This window comes from Canis lupus, chromosome 1 (genome assembly GCF_011100685.1).
Source record: "Canis lupus familiaris isolate Mischka breed German Shepherd chromosome 1, alternate assembly UU_Cfam_GSD_1.0, whole genome shotgun sequence".
NCBI classification, from domain to species: domain Eukaryota; kingdom Metazoa; phylum Chordata; class Mammalia; order Carnivora; family Canidae; genus Canis; species Canis lupus.
The window spans coordinates 19,927,614-19,945,403 of record NC_049222.1 but is presented as its reverse complement, the minus strand read 5'-3'; the positions used below and the strand labels follow the sequence as shown (position 1 = coordinate 19,945,403).

General features: G+C 40.5%; 1 long non-coding RNA gene across 1 annotated transcript in view; it reads left to right on the top strand.

Moving 5' to 3' along the window:
• The window catches only part of LOC102153337, a 46,162-nt gene extending 29,334 nt beyond the window's left edge, over positions 1–16,828 (top strand). The window contains exon 3 of the long non-coding RNA XR_005353038.1: positions 16,719–16,828. This is a non-coding gene — a long non-coding RNA (uncharacterized LOC102153337). The remainder of the gene's footprint in view (positions 1–16,718) is intronic.
• The last annotated feature ends 962 nt before the right edge of the window (positions 16,829–17,790 follow it).

Here is a 17,790-nt window from a genome sequence, read left to right as displayed (position 1 = left end):
AAAAAAAAAAAAAGAATGGTAATTATTTGAAGGTTATATTAGGTATAAGTGACAGAACCAAGTTCTAACTAGCTTGAGCTGAAAAGGGAATTTATTGATTCAACTGAGAAGTCTAAGAAATGGGCATCGCTGAGCTGGTCCGGATGGTAGGTACACATGGGTTTTCAAGGCTCAGGCTGTCTTACTCTCTGAAATCTTTTTTTCTTCTGTGTTGGATTTTTCTCAGGTGTTTTCTCTCTTTGACAAGGATTTCTTCCAGCCTGAGGTGTCCTTCACTCTTACTGGTTAGTTATTAGGCTCAAGCTAGTTCAGTGGCTGGGAAATGGAGAGGAATGCTCAGGCCAGGATGCAGTGTGGATGTCCAGGGACAAGTTGGGGGAGGGGATATGAATCAAGAAGTTCCAATCTGAAAGGAGAGGAAATGAGTGGAAAATATCAGAAAGGGAGACAAAACATGAGAGACTCCTAACTCTGGGAAACGAACTAGGGGTGGTAGAAAGGGAGGTGGGTGGGGGGTGGGGGTGACTGAGTGATGGGCACTGAGGGGGCCACTTGATGGGATGAGCACTGGGTGTTATTCTATACGTTGGCAAATTGAACACCAATAAAAATGAATTTATATATAAAAAAAAAGAAGTTCCAATCTGAGCCCTTTCCATGGGCTGAGATGAAGCTTAGATTCCATGATCCATCTTCAAACCATTCTCTTATCAATACACTTAACGCTTTTGTCCCCCTCTTCTTCTTATCCCCATACTCTATAGTCACTGTCCATGTCTATGTGGATAGGGGCAAAGATCTGTGCCTAAAATACAAGAAACCACCAAGAACAAGAAAGTGGCATACCCCAGGAGGAAACAAAGATTCTGTTTCCACAAGGAGGGGATGGGTTGCTGGGCATTCTAGAACAAAATATGTCTATCTAGCAAGGGCAGAAGCTTACTTGTGCATTGCTGTATCCTCTCCAGCACCTCCCATGCGGGTAGTAGCCCGATCTTAGCGTGCTGAATACGAGTCCTGGATAAACTTATCTTCATCAATTGCTTTGGTGCTCTAGCAAGCTTAGGTTTAACCCGTGTAAAGTGGGAAAATCCTGTGGCTTTTTCTCGAGGGCCACCATCCCAATGCCTAATCCCATTTCTACACACATTTTGACTTGAACGAGGAGTATGATAGGAGGTGGGCATCCTTGAACATGATTTCAATATTTTGACAAATGTTTTAACTTTAGAGACCATGGAAGAAACTATATCCTCTACTTTTCACCTAGCAAGAGCTTTTATTTTTATTTATTTGTATGTTTTGTTGGGTGCATGGCTGTTCAAAATCAAGATGATATTTTCCAGTCTTCTTGGCAGCTGTGATCATGTAAGTTCTAATCTCTAGGATATGAGTGGAATTTAGGGGGGCACCTCTGGGCATACCCATAGGGAAGGGGCAAGGTCTCCCTTTTCTCTACTTCAAGAATTGGAACGTAGACACGAGATGCCCCATCTTGAGTGATGCAGATGAGGGCAAAGCCTTAAGGATGGTGAGACAACAAGAAAGAAGGCTTTGTGTAGCTATGGCAGCTGCTGGTTCTGACAACCTCCCCAGGCAGAGCCACCTCTTTGCAGGAATAGAGAGAGAAATAAATGTGAAAGAAAAATAATCTTTTATCTTGCTCAAGCTACTGTTATTTCGGTTTTCTATCACATGCGCTAAGCGTCTCTTCCTAACTAAAACAGTGAACAAAAAGCTTTTATAGGAACATTTGGATCAAGCGATCCAGAAGGTGCAACAGTGAAAAATGGGCGAAAGTCTAAGAGAACTTACATTATCTTAAATAATTACCGTCTTGACATTCAGGGGGGAAAAACACATAGCTCAAAAAAAAAAAAAATAGAAAGTGATAAAAATAATTAATTGAACAGCCTGAGAGCATGGCATTTACAATGCATTATGGAAATCAGGGACTTATGAAGTTTTTGAGCTGGAAGGAATGGGAAAGTTCACCTGGGCCCATCACCTGGCCCAATGATCTCATTTTAGAGCTGATTTTCTCAGTCTTGGCACTATTGATCTTTTGGGCAGATAATTCTTTGTGGTAGGGGCTGGCCTGTGAATTGTACAGTGATTAACAGCAACCCTGGCCTCTATACACTGGATGCCAGTAGTGATGCCTTCCCATCCTCAACCAGTCATGACAATCAAAAATGTCTCGAGACATTGCCAAATGTCCCTGGCAGTGTGGGAGTGGAATAGGCAAATTTGCTCCCAATTGGGAGCACAGTTTTAAAGATCAAGAAATTGAGATTTAACCAGCCAGAGAGTCAGTTATCTTCTGGATGCTGCTCTATTAGCAAGTTTGAAAGATGCAAGTCGCTTATTATACTGATGTAGAATTTGGGAAAGTATTAAAAGGAAAATAATTTAAAATAAATAAAAGTGAAATGACAGCAATAGCTGATATTTATGAAAGCCTTAGGCATCTTCTTACTTAATCTTTACCACGACTCCAGGATCCCTTCATTTAAAGTTGAGGAAACTATGCATGATAGAGGCCAAGTAAACTTACACAAGATCACACGTCTTAAAAGCAATAGAATTAGCATCTGGACCTGGCTTCAAACCCACCGGCTTCCTCATTGCTTTAATGTAGAAGGTGGACAAGAAGTGAAGAGTGTTGTCATGTTGGATCAGGTTGTCAAGCCAATAAAATTAGCTGAATATACATGTTTGGATAAATTCACATTTTCCTTAATCAACTTATGTTATTTCCCGCACTCAGTGAAGAGTTACTGAATGCCAATAATTATTTGTGTAGCATTGAAGGATTAAAAAAAATGAAAAGATTGAAAAAAGCTACCCACCATGTTTATGGCCAGACCCTGGAATAAATTTTACACATATTAATTATTTGATTCATTACAATAAACACTAGGATATTGGCCTTGTTATTATGATCATTTTATAAACAAGGAAATGGAGGCATCAGATGTTTAAGTAAATTGTTCCAGGTCACACAAGCTAGCAAACAGGAGAACAAGATTTCAAATCCAGACAGTTTGACTCTTCTTTAATTTCCAAGGACATAAGAAAGAACCACAAAGGTGGTGGCTTAAGAAATCAATCATCTCATTGTTCTGGAGGCCAGAGTCAGAAGTCAAGGTGTCCTCAGAGACATGCTCCCTCTGAAACCCTTTCTTGCCTCTTCCGAGTTCCTGGTAGCTCCTGGCAATCCTTGGTATTCCTTGCCTTGTAGCTACTTAACTCCAATGAACTTTGTTCATTGTCCTCGGCCTTCATCCTGTGTGTCTCTGTCTTTCCAAGCCTGTCTTATTGTAAGAACACCAGTTGTATTAGGCTAGCAGACCAACCTTATTCCAGTATGGTCTCATCTTAACCAAGTGCATTTGCAATGACCTATTTCCAAATCAGGTCATATTCCAGGGTACCAGGGGTTAGGGCTTCAAACATATCTTTTTTGGGGGACACAATTCAAACCTTATACCCAATGGCAACTCTTAAACAGTATGTCATAGTGCCTCCCGGTGAGTAAGATATAATCCTTGTTGCTGGGAGCTCATGGGAGCACAGGACACACATCATGTGCACAAATAATAGCAATCGTACAAATGCTAGAATTGTTTGGTCAGTGTCACAAAAGAGGCAAAAACAATGAGTCACAGAGGCTCAGAGTAGTGCTGAGATTTAAACGAGGCTATGGGAGGGGAAAGCATTAGGTAGGCCTTTGCCAAGGGGCATCATGAGATAGGTAAGGAGAGGCATAAGTACAGGCAGGGCCACATATAAAAAATATATGGAGCTAGGAAAACTCAGAGCTTGTTCCTTAGAATAGGGTGCTACCCAACAGGACATAGAGTCTACAAGCAGTGATAGAGGGGATCATAAAATCAAAGCTTTTCAAGAGCAGAACTTCATGAGATCCACAAGACTAGCTCTCTTCTTCAAGAAAGGTGGCAATATTGCACCGCTGCGATCAACTTGAAGCCAAGAGAGGTTAAGTGGCTTGCCTTGTTTGCATAGCTGGTTAGCGATGGAGAATGGTGAATTGGGATGTACTTTTTCTACCTTCTATTGCAATTGCCCATTTTTTCTATATTATAAGCTAGAAAAATTTATCGGAGAGGTATCATGAGGTGTTGAATGCCAGGCTGAGTCCAAAACTGAGTTACAGAGTGAAAAGTTTTCAATGTCATCTTCAAAGGTTTGTGGGTAGACTAGATACTCTATGAGAAATGGGGCCAGAGAAGAGGGTGGAGGCTCAGAGTGATTCAAGAATGGAGAGCAAGGGGGCTTGAACTGATATTGGGCAGTGAATGAAGGGAGAAGTAGAAAAAAGAGAATCTTCAGACATAAAAAAGAAATTCTTGAGTGTTTGATGAGGGGGAGAGGAGGCCAAGATGACTTTGAGGTTTAGGGCCCCAGAGATAATGTGCCATAGATAGCACTGGGAAACTCAGGGCGCTATATAGGGTGACTAACCATCCTGGCTTGCCTGGCTTGGAGAGGGTTTCCTAGAAGGCAGGATTTTCATTAATAAAACCAGGGGTATCCCAGCCAAAAGTCTTGGGGTGATTTGATGACTGTAAAGGAGAAACATTTTGCTTTTGTTTTTATAAAAATAAGGTACATTTTATTTAAATATACTACTAAATTACTAAATTTAAATTGCTCTAAACCTGGTTTTAAGGCTAATTAATGCTAGATTTAGACGTAAAACCTAAAAGCAGGACAATTCTTCAAATATGTCCTTCAGCTCCCAAATTCCATAAATCTACAAATACAGCCAAGATTACTTTAACTAATCATATCTACAGTGTTGAGGAATCGTGAATTCAAGGATGAAAGAGTTCATTTCAGAGATCAGCGAATTGGAAGGCCCCCGCCTTGTGCGTTTCACAATTAGAAGTTTCTGTAAAATCAGCGTTCCCTTTGCTTGGGTGTAAAAAGAATCGGCAAGGTTTGACAACACTTTTCTCCTTTTGTTGTGAGCAGTCCTTGATCTCTGGGTTGTTCACATCAATTCTGCCCTGAGGGTATCCACTAATAATGCCCTCAGTATTTGTCTGCTAAATGACATGAGTCACCAGCTCCTTGTTCACACAGGGACTGCAAAGGTATGTTGGAAGAGCTCCTGATTTCCCAGGCTCTTCCTGAATCTTATTTTAGATAGTAAGAAGTAATTTTTCAGTGCAGTGCACATGAAATTAAGCATGCAACTGCTATTATTAATGGGATTTGTGCATCTCATTTCCCCCCCTACACAGTAACATATACACATGTGGGAGGCTGAAGCTCTGCTACAGTTGTTCTATCAGAATTATAAAATCTGTAATCTGTCCCTGGAGATAAATGCGCAATTCATTTTCTCATGGAAGGAAAACCGAGCCTTGGTCCCTGACATCTCAAAGGGCTTGCTCGAAAGATTCTCTTACTGGCTTTAAGTATTTGAGTTATAAGCTTAATTTTTAAAAATATCCATTTCATTAGAATGCGCTGAAAAATACACACGGCCCTTTCTTTTGTAATGTGGTGGATTCAGCGTTGACCAGATCCTGCACACTGCCTCGGCACAGGAACAATGAATACCCTCTGTTTATTTATGAATTGCCAGGGTTTCCTGACAAGAAAAGCTCTTCCATGTTGCTTTGGTTATGTGCCTCTATGATGGGGGGGAGATACCTGTTCTCCTCAGGGTGTAACAGTTTTGGTCTTTGATGCCTGCATTTTGACTAGAAAATTTTGACTTTTTTTTTTTTTTTTTTTTTTTATCTTAAACCAGGGCTGGGAACCATTAGTACCCAGTAAATATTTCTGGTGACCTCATCTGTTCTCACCCTACCTTGGTTGGTCCAGTTTTGGGCAGTTTACAGTTTTAGTAGGAAATCTGGATCGGTTCATAGTGGACAAATGACATGGAAGAGAGAAGAGAAGAGTCGAGAAATGGCAGCTCCCAAGAGCAAGAAGCCAGGGAAATGATGTGGCGTAAAAGCCCATCATTGACCAGGCATGATGGTGCCACCTGTGATTTAGAAGGGGGGGCTTACTTGTATCCCATTGAGCCCTTTGCAGGTTTCTCTTGGCAGCATTATTGATCGTGGCTGGAAGCCTCCAGGTGAAAGCCATTACTTCAACTACGAACCCCAGTAACTCTTCCAGCTCCATCATCTGGGCAGGCCTAGCCACCAGATCTTTCTGCTGGGAGCCGGTCCGCCATCCAGAAGGCCAACGCCGTTATTAACATCGCTCACAGCAAAGTTCTTTTGTTTTGTTTTCTGTGAGTTCCAAATTGACAGTAAGTATAACAGACACCAGCTCAGGAAATAGAAAAAAGATGTAGAACCGAAATAAATATATATATATATAAATAAAAATATATTTATATATATTTTATATATTATATATTATATATAATATATATCTTAATATATATAATATATTGTAATATATATATATATATATATTTTTTTTTTCTTTTCCTAACCCAGACGGGCTATAAAAACTTGTAAGGTGTTTGGCTGTCACTATTTTGCCTCATGAAAAGAATCTTTTCTACTTAGTTTCCCCTTTGTTAAGAACTGAAACTTTGAAATATGCTCGGCCACGGAGTAAAAACCACTGAACGAGTCTCTCCAGCTGCTGTGGATGATTTTGCAGCCGTTCAATTAAGTCTCTTCCAGCCTTGAAAAGCTGCCTAATTTGGGGTTGGGTATAATGTGCCACCCCATTTTGTATTTTCAATGTCACTTTTTAACAGGCATGAGGATCATGACACAGGGATGCTACCCGGGTGCTCTGGGTCCGCCAGGACTGCGTACGCGTAGACCCCGGGTCCTCGGTGGCATCAGTCCCAGCTGCCCCTCTGCCAGAGAGGAGCGCCCAGGAGCCAAAGCTAAGAGGCAGCTAACCCACCTGTCACCCAGCTCCTGTGACTCTTCCAGCGTGTTTAGGACACCACGGTCATCTTGAAAGCCCTTACTACAGAAAACCATTTCTTTCTTATAAATGCCTATCTAGATGTAGGAGAAAGTAGCATCTATTTTTAAAAATTACCGAGCAGAATATCCTGTGTAGCCCTACCAGGCGGGCAACAGCTGCGGGAAAATAGAATATTGAAAATAAGTTAGCAAAACAACAGCCCCTTGGGGACTTTCGCTCCGCCTTAGGATGGTGAAACAAAGCACCTTAAAAGGCTTAGTTTTGTACACATAGAACTTATTTAATTCCCAAGGACACCGTTCTCAACATCAAGAGTATGTGCATGTGTGGATTTTTTTTTTTCTATGAGAACTTTCTTTATTGAAGGTTTGTGCAAGCGTTCAGCAGAAATTATGCAGCATCTTTCCTCAAAGAGAGCTGCATTAATGTGCCAATGCCCTTTATTTAATGCACTTTAAAATTCTGACGCGCCTTTTAAAAAGTATGAGTTGTGTTGGGGAAGTCTAATCACCGTTCTGCATGAACGGAAATGTGCTATTTTTGTAAGGGTAGTGCTGGAGTCGTTTTAGCATAAGGGTGTCTCTATAGTACAGATGTCCGAAGACATTGGTTCGTTCGGGTGCCCAAATCAACCAGCTAGAAATGTTACTTCTGCCAAAATTAGTCAGAGGAACTTCAACTAATCATCATTTAAGCAATTTGGGACTGAAAACTCTTAAGTCTGTAGGGAATATTTAGAATTAATTCTGCAAAAACTCAGCTTTGAGGGCAAACTTTCTTTGCACTCTGGAGCGTGCAGCCACCCCGCAAGATTATGCTGTGTGCCTGTAATGACTTCATACAGATTTTTTAGACGTCTCTTGGGATACTATCGTTTTGGTTTGCTGATCTAATCCATTTCCCTTTCTTCCCGATCCTGCACTCACCCTTCTCTCTCTGGACGCCTCTCTTTGGATCTCTTCCCATTTCAATCAGTGTGTCCTTTTTAAGAGTGTTTCATTAAGGTTGAAGTTCCAAGGACATCACTTTTCCTCTTTGAATAAAATGTGCCTTCTTTTTTTTGAATGCAAACTGCCTGTGCCCTGACTGTACAATCAAAACAACGGGAAATACACCCAGTGCACTCAGGCAAAATTGGTGTGTGAGTCTCTTGGAAATATCTAGTAACAGGTGCAGTTAGATAGGCTGGCAAAGCATTCTGGTTTCATAACAATTACTAATAAGAAAATAAACGCTAGGTATGCATTATTAAAATATTTTTGGGATTTTTTTTTCCACGAGAAACAACAACAAACCCAAAGCTAGCCAGTAACCAATTCTATAGATTGAAACCCTTGATATAAACATTTGACTCCGTCTCTCTGTTTTCAACACTCTTTTATTTAAAAAAATTTGCATAGATGTTTCTTCCTGTAGGAGGAAAATATATATAATTTTCGCCCAGATCTTTGAAATCTGTGTTATCTATCAAGTCAGTAGGAGATTCTTCTCTCTGTGGCTTTTGACGATTGCACAGTCACATTGGTTACGTGCACTCCATGTTAATTGTAGTAAACCAGTAGGCACGCATATGTTGTCCCCTTGTTAGTAAATGGAAACATTTGCCAGTAATCTGGAGGTTTTTGGTGTCTACGAATAAGGGTTCTAGACAGCCTTAGAACTGGCTCAAATGCACTTTGGTAGGGAAGGCTTCTTTGCAACTCTTGGAGACTTCAAATGCATCGTAGGAAATTCCAGTGTTTCATTTGCCATCATGCAGACAGAAGCCTACATCCACACATGAAAATTTGATGACTTAATGTTATTTGTGATCCTTGTGCTCTTTTGTATAGAACCTTAAAAAAAAAAAAAGAAATTTCCTTTTGTAATCAAGAGAGGAGCATACTTACTGTCAGAATCTCATAACTTTTTTCTTAGACTTTGGATTCTACAGCTGAATTTGGCGTGCAAGTTTTGCTGTATCCAAAGCCAAAATGTCAGATTTTTTTCTTTTTAATCAACAACAAAAGGAGGGATGGCTGTATTATGGAGATGTTTAATAAATTGAAATGAATAGATTTTTTTTTTGGCAGATGGAGTGTAACTACTTGAAATATATAGCAGGAGAGTGGGGTGGGGAGGAGAAAACAGAGAAAAGCATGAAAGTAGGGGGCAAGGAGAAAATCTATATATTTCAGCAAAAATGTTTGGGAGCCTGAAATTCTAATGAGTGTATTGAGTTAACTGCACAGAAATGTGAAGATGTATTTGCTGGAATGGAGTTCTAATTTGACACACTCTACAGGATTTCTAGAGATTAAGGTTGAGGAAGCTTGAGAACGACATGGGTCCAGATATCATCAATGCACTAAAACAGGAAATGCCCACAGGTGAGAGGAAACAATCAATTCTGGTTCTACTCTGAGAGAGAGAAAGAGAGAGAGATTGAAAATAAAAAAAGACCAAACAATTGCTTCAATTCTTCCCGTTCATAAAAGCTCTCATCACTCCCTGCTTTACTGCTAAATGTTTGTATTCGATTTAAATTCTGAGGAGCTCGGGCCTTGGTGAGTCCATCACAGTAAGTAGAGATTGACACACAAACCCCCTTTAGGCCAGTCACCTGTTAAGTTTGGGATAAAACAGAAGTCGAAAAATGATTTTCTTCTCAAACTGTGTTAGTAGCTCCAAAGTATCGAGGACTAAAATTATCGTGAAGTCTGCGTGTATCTGCCTGTGAATCCTTTTGTGATGAGAGAGAGAGAGAAAGAGAGAGAGAGAGAACCCAAGGAAACAGAGGTCCAGGAGAGACAGAGAAGAAAGTTGTCAACATGAATGAATGGAGGAAAGATTTTTCTAAGGAGACTATATATATATATATATTCACATATTAAAGAATGCATGTGAAACTATATAAATGGAATATAAGTATTTCCAGCCACAGAATTAAAAACACAACACATATTGCGTATGCATGTATATGTGCGTGTATTTTTGTAGTTGTCAGTAGTTTTTTGGAAAGAAAAGGGGAACAAGTGTTACTTTACCAGTTTTATCATCGTATTCACAACCACCAGCCCTGGAGTCTCCTGATTAAACCAATTAGCCTTGTTTAGCTGTTCATTACCCACATTGCTCGACCTGCCGCTATGCTTAATAGGGTTAATCATAATGAAATGAAATCTTATGATTTTATTAATTTCTTATATAGTATGTCTTCCAGAATTCTTACCAATGCTTGGACATCAGGGAATACTGCTCCTTTGCTCAATTTTGCTCCCTCTGCTGGCTGTCTCTGAGGGAATGATAAAACTACTGTCTTATACCTAGACAAGGACTATTATTATTTGGGAAAACACACACACACACACACACACACACACACACACACACACACACATTTATCCTTAGGGAAGCGGTGCCATTGCATTGAGAGTTAGCCCTGTTCTCCTCTGGCACTGACAACAGAAGCTCCACCAGGATATTTTCTACCCAGAATGCCGTGGTCACTGAAGGAATAAGAGCCCAGGGAGGTGGTGGTAGGGGTGGTAGGGGATGCCTACTATACATCTAAGTTGTGGTATATCTAAGGCTTAGATAAGCATCAGCTCCCACCTCATGAGCATATTTCATCCCCTCTGCTTGCTGATACCGTTAGTTCCTGAAGGGGAGTGGGCGAGCTTATCCTGCAGTACACAAATAAATGTGTTACTTGGGTTCCACGGGAGTCATGGGTCATGAGATAAGGTCTTGAAATTAGTGAAAGAGCATGTCCCCTCATTAGAATCTCTAGATTTATGTAAATGTAAGTATTTATATGAAATACGTAAAGTTAAAAGGAATGAGTTAATTTTTCAAAATGAATTAGAAAATTTGAAAAAATAAAAAACATTAGAGAGAATCCTGGAAGCATAATATATAAGTTTTCATTTAAAAAGGCATTCGGTTTAGGACTAAAACGAATTCAACAGATACTTAAGTTTCTAAGCCTATTTTATCTACAAATCTAGATGTTAGGGGAAAAAATAAAGCAACTGGGGAGATATTTTAATAAATGGTTAGATTAGGTTAACCTAACATAAAACGTGTTTTTGTCTTGAAGTTAGGAAAAACTGCTTTTCTCTCTGAGGTACACAAAATGATTTCTTGCCCTTTGTGAGAAGATTAAGGGAGCTAAATCTTAGCTTTAGATTTGGAATCATTAAGGAGATTTAAAAAAAAGAAGGAAGGACAGAGAGCATGGACAAGAAGCATGTTATCTACTATATAAATTAATTTAAATTCTTTAATAAAGTTTCTCAGCGTGACTAGAAAATTTCCCTTTCCCCTCCCCTCTTACTCAGTGACTTTCTTCGGAAAAAAAAAAAAAAAAAAAAAAGCCACGACCAAAAAAGATAAATAAAAGAAATGAGTCTATAAAAATCTGAATAAATGGGAATTTATACGTTATTTAATGCCAATCTGCTGCATTTTTTATGTTTGTTATGTGTACCCACATCCGTGCCTGGCATTGGCATTTTATGAGTTGTTTTGGTATCGAAATATACTCTCTTGCCTTTCAAATTCATGCAGACCTTACTTGTCCTTCAAAAAGGAAAACATCCTGTTTTGGTTAATGGGCTTAAAAAAAAAACAACAAAAGTAAATTGTGATAGCAATTAGGTTTCTCAGTGAGCATGCTCAGTGGGTCTCTCGTGGTTGCTAGGCAACCAGCTGAAGGTGTGTGGCGAGAGAGGGCCCCAAATGTAAAAACACGAGCACCTTTGGCGTAGGTTTCACCCAGCCCGGCAGCCCGCTTCGTGTATAGGATTAGTTGTGGGATGTCCTTGGATGACTTTCACGAGTTCCCTTTCTGCAGTTTTGGGGAGAAGGCTGGAGGTCAGGATAGGGGACCCCGCAGGCTCGGTTCAAGAGCCATAGTGCACGCTTCCAGAAAGTGTTGGAGCTGCGTGGCAGGGTCAGGAGTGTGTGTGCGCCTTGGTCTTGGTGGGCCGCGCAGGTGCCTCGAGCTGCGCAGGTGCCCCGGGTTGCCCAGATGCCCCTGGCCGCGCAGGTGCCCCGGGCCGCGCAGGTGCCTTGAACAGCGCAGGTGCCCCTGGCCGCACAGATGCCCCGGCCCCCGCAGGTGCCTCCAGCTGCGCAGGTGCCTCGAACTGCGCAGATGCCCCGGGCCGCGCAGGTGCTCCGGGCCGCGCAGGTGCCCCTGGCCACGCAGGATCCCGGAGCCGCGCGGGTGCCCTGGGCCGCACAGGTGCCTCGAGCAGCGCAGGTGCCCTCGGCCGCGCAGGTGCCCCGGACCCCGCAGGTGCCCCTAGCCGCGCAGGTGCCTCGGGCTGTGCAGGTGCCCCGGACCCCGCAGGTGCCCCCGGGGCCGCGCAGGTGTCCCAGGCCGCGCAGGTGCCTTGGGCCCATTCGCGGCCCGCCGGCCTCCGCTAGGGCCTGCTACCTCGGACACCGCAGCCTTTGCACCGAACCCGTGTCCACAGGCTCGAGTCCTAGGGCAGAACGTTCCCGGTGAAAGCACATCGTTCAAGTAAAGGTCACAGCCCGCATTGAAGGCCCGTTGGCCGCCGGGCTGCCGCTGAAGCAGCACTTCCAGTAGGTTGGGAGGCGGTGCGGCGAAGCAGAGAGGACCCAACTCCTAGAAACCACACAAAATGCTTCGTCTTTGGTGAGCGCAGTGCCATCTCCATCAGCACCTCTAAGTAGCAAGCCGACCAAACACCTGGTTCGGTCCACAGTGACAGCTCACTGTCTCTCCAGTGGTAACAATTTAGAGGCACGATGCTAAACAAGATATATACATGATGTCAAATATTGGCTGCACACATCTAAGCCAATCACTTCTAAATAAATTAACCATGGCACAGCCTAATACGATCCACCTGCTTTCTTCCTTGCGTTGTTCCAGACCCTACCTGAACCCCCCTTTGATTAAATGTCAAAAGCTTGCCTTGTGCCTACAGATTTCACTGAAGGCGGATAACAGAAAGGTTCCTCCTGTGACTCCATAAAACTGAAATAAATTCCACTGGCATCTTGTAAATTTTTATTTTCTACAATGACTGCAGGCCCCATCTGCGGCCCAGCTGTTATTAGAACGGAAAGCGTTGGCCCTTCTGCATTACAAAACAGCATAGAACAGTAATTGCCAGTGGAAGAGATTAAGTGTAGACACTAAAAATGTTTACTCGCAATGAATATGCATAACGATGGGTAGGAAACAGCACTAGAAGATTAAAAAGAGAGAAGGGTTTGTTTACAAGGCTGGGGAAAAAAAAAAGAGTGGAATGTCAGTTGGCCCCGAGCCTGAAATAGGAACGAAAAACCTTTGGGCAAGGCATTAGGGAGAAAAACAGATGGTTTGTGAACCTTTTATTAGATAGAAAAATCATTAATCAAGCCCAGGCTGGAAATGGCAGGGTTTTTGGTAGTTCATATTTTAGTTTATTTTTTCTTAAAGTGACAGTATGCTTTTTTTTTTTTTTTTTTGTCTTTTTGGGACAGTCATCTATGGATCATATGTCAATAGGCACTGCTTTTGTACAACATTCCACATTAAAGCCAGCTTCACTTTAGGTTAGTGTGAGCACTGATTTGTTATACGGAGAAAATTCCTCCAAAGGGTTTCACATTTCAGCACCTGTTTTGCCTGTGTAGCAATTAAAAAAAAAATTGCGGCATGGAATATTTTCTTGTTCATTCACATCCTATTCCTTTGCTTTTGAAACTTGGGAAGAAAATGGAGAAGAGGAAACTTTTGCACGTAAGGCCTTGCTGACTAGGTTGATTCATAACAATTTAAGCAAAATATGTGGTAACAATAATCACAAATTGATTCATCTCCTGAAAGGGAAATTCTTTGGAGAAAGCTCTCAAGAGCCTAGAGGGTCCCATTTGAAACTGTATCTCCCATAAAACTGATCTGTGCCCTTTGGGCTTGAGAAGCTTGTATTTTGCATTAAAAATAAATAATAGTAGTGAGAAATCTCAGGGAAAGGCATGTCCTAGAGATTAACAAAATCCTGGAATTAATGGTGCAAAGCTCATCATCTGCTGCTAGCCAGTCATCAAACCCTAGGAAATGCCCTATGCCAGGGGCATTATTGTTTAAATGAAATGCATATAACATGAAAACACCCTCATGTGTTTGAAACACACAATGCATGTGTGTTCATCTACACATCCATGCACGTACACCTGTAGACACACATATTGTGTCAGCTTTAGGAGTAGGATGGCAGGGGAGGAAAATATCAAAATAAAAGTGCCTACAGCCAGACCCAGAATTAACTTCATGCCACGGTCCTGGAGTTTTGCTGTGGTGCCATGTACTTGGAGCAAGGGGCTCATTTTGACTTTGGGAGGCTCCTCTTAAACTTCACTGTGACGCGTTCCTGTTCCGGCTCCGTGTGTTTGGTGTTGGATGGGGATTGACTTCATCAGGGTTGTCACTCCTAGAGCCAAGCACTGTTGAGGCAGGGCTTCCTGGAGTATGCAGTGGGGCAACTTCTGGGTAAGGAATTAGAAGGTACTTAGAAAGTATCTCATTCATGTTTTCACTCTTTGGTGGAAATTGTTTTTGTTTTTTGTTTTTTTTAAATAATTTTATTCACTAGCAAATACCAGCGATTCATAAGGAAAGTTTTTTTTGTTTTTTTTTTTCCAAAAAAAAAAAAAAAATGCTCATGGAGAACTCATTGATTTCCTGTCCTTATTTCCCAGGAGACAAATTGTGCAAGTCAAGGTCAGAAAACACCTGCGACGTCATCTGATTTTTCCTCTGATCAATATACCTATCATCCACGTTAGGGAAATGAGACCCATTGAAATGGTCGCATTAAAATCAGAAGCGAATGAGGTGAAGGGTGTCTAACTACAGGTCTGTCTTCTGATGTCATTACTACCTCCCTCTGATGCCCATTCCCCTGAAAATCTGAGCCGCAGCCTTTCCCTTTCCTTATCCCCTCGTCTCCTTCATTGACTTATTTATCTTCGTGTGGTTTGTTTGGAGTTAATGTCATTGTCAATAAAGAATGCCCCAAAGGAGCGAGATCAGCAGTGACCTTCTGCACAGATTCCAAAACCCTGCCAACCTACCTCTGTGTCCTGGGCTGACTCATTCTAGAAACAGAAGTTCAAATACATGGTTGCCATGCTCCTTTAAAACACTTTTACAGCACAGTTAACGTTTTCTGTTTTCTGACATTCTTTTTCTAAAGAGATGCTTAAAGCAAAAAAGATTTCCTGCCACAAAAATGACATTAATATTTCGTAAATCAAGAACTAAGATAATGTTTTGGCTGCTGCAGAGACGTTTACCTTATGTCGTTTATCTAAATGCTTTTCGATTATAACATGACACAATTTTTGGACTGTCTTTAACCGGAAAAAACAATTCCAAGAACTTTCTTATTTCAGAGCCTGAAATTCTTTAGTATATTTCTCACCAGAATTCACTGTGGAGTATACAGCCTTTCAGCTCATTGAAAAAGGCTTCCCAAATAATAAATCTTTTCCAGTGATTATTCATGTGCACTAAGTCAAATAATTTACTGAAAGTCAGGAAGAAACCTTCAAATGAAAACCATATAAATATGTTTGTAAACTTTTGAGTTAATTGCAACGTCAACAGTTCTGTTCCCCCCAAATCAAATGCTTTCTATATTGACCTATAAAGGACTGATCTCTTTAAAGAACAGATTTTTTTGTATCAAAAAAGAGCAAAAAACAGAACAAAACAACAACAACCACTCAACACTTTATAGGTAATAAAGCTTTGTTGAATGAGCATCTGCTGAAGGAAGTATTAAAATCACAAAAGTGATTATGGGTTTTGAAGCTTTTTACCTATTTGAAAAATATGGGGAGGAATGAGGTATTGGAGTCTGTGCTGTAGGGTAAGAATATGATTTTCTGGTATTACATTCATTCTACATTTTTTTTCTTGCAAATTTGCTTATAACAAGGATTTTATCTCTGCCCTTTATTATCCTACTTTATCTATGGCTAATGCATTTCCTTTTCCTTTTAAAACCTTAAGGGTTTTACCAGTTGATTTCCACACATTCGGATTTTAGAAAGAAAAACACATTTATGGAGTAGCTATTTCAAAACATTGAGGAGAGTAACAGTTACCAAAAAAAAAAAAAAAAAAAAAAAAAAAAGCATTAAAATTCTGCCATAAACCATTCAACAGCAAACGGAAGACTACAATTAGGGCCAACCTGCTTCCCTGGGGAATAGTGAAGAACAATTTTTTTTTTCCCAACTGTGTACACCATAGAAAACTGCCCACATAGTTCCTGAGTTCTGAACTACTAACTCTGAAATGAACTTCCTGTGGGAGATGAGCCCCCTGAAGATTTCGAGGGGCTGATGAAAGCTTAGCTGGCTGTGGCTAAGAGAATGAGGGAGAGGATCAGGTTCTGGAAAGAGAATGTGCAAGGGCTATATAAGGAAGGGTAGCTAGGACTGCTAGCCTCGCGTATGTTATGGCACACCATTAATAACAATGATCAAAAGGATGAGGATGTCTTAACAGCTGCATTAAATTACTATGGAAATTGGCATTTTGAAATGAATTCAGGGTGAGACACTAAAGAGTACCTACATATAGTTCGGGTCACATTGTAAGGCCAGAGAATAATTCTCAAAGGTAGAGTGGTTGTGGTCAAGCAGAGATTCTTTCTTTCTTTCTTTCTTTCTTTCTTTCTTTCTTTCTTTCTTTCTTTCTTTCTTTCTTTCTTTCTTATTTATTTATTTATTTATTTATTTATTTTTCCTACATTTAGAGCATGCATGGAAAGATCGGGCTTCACCAAAACACCCGAGTCCAGTAAGATGCTTCAACAAGATTGTGTTCTCTGGAAGATGTGGGAAATATTCAATATCATAAAAATAGGTAAATATCCTTATAAGATCTGGGTGAAAGACTGCAACAGTCTATATTTCCAGCTTAATAACTAGATAGTATTTAACTCCAGCTTTGGAATGAATTTTTTTTTCATGGAAGTGGAAGATTTTGAGACCATTTGACTTTGAAACGAACATTTTGTATTAATAAAAAAATAAAGCACAAGACGAGAGCTAGTGCATCCTTTAATGGAAAAATGGAAAAGATAAAAAAAATTTTTTTTAATTGCATAGCATTAGAATCTGATTTTCAAGATGTGTTCTATGTTTTTTTTTATTGACATTCATGCACGAGTCTTTTTCATGTGGATTTAAAAAATCATGATTAAGTGATTTTACTGAAGTCATAAAACTGATGTTTTTATACATTGTCAAAGTATCTGATGCAAAAGTATAAAAAAAAGTCGGATAATGATGTGGAGATTTGTCTCTGCAAACCAGATATCCAAAGACTGGCTTGTGCCTTGTTGCATGAAAGCTTCTGTCCCTGCTACGGAGCTGACCTGGATTTCTCTAATTACCACTACAAAGCTACGAAAGGTTTCTTTCTCAGAACTTTTGAGAAGGAGGGACCAATGCTTCATAATTGAACTGGGACTGCAAGAAGAAAAAAATCCTCCATGAAACACTTAAAACTTATACCTTAGGCAAGGGGAGCATTATAAGAACAAGTTAAACTTTTCTTTTGAATTCAGTGGGAGTACTTTGGGGTTTCTCTTGGTCCTTAATACATACTTGAGATGGGCATCTGTTGACAGAAAGTAAGTAATATTTTTAATTCGGATGACCTTGATTTGGTGATTATTGTAGGAGAAGAAGCTTTATCCAGTTCTCTTTTGGCAACAGTTACATCCATTATATCCATTTTGGGTATACTCATGTCTTACGACTTTGTTGAGTGCTCTGTCCCAGTCATTGCTAGAGGTTTGGAATATGCTTTCTGGACTATTA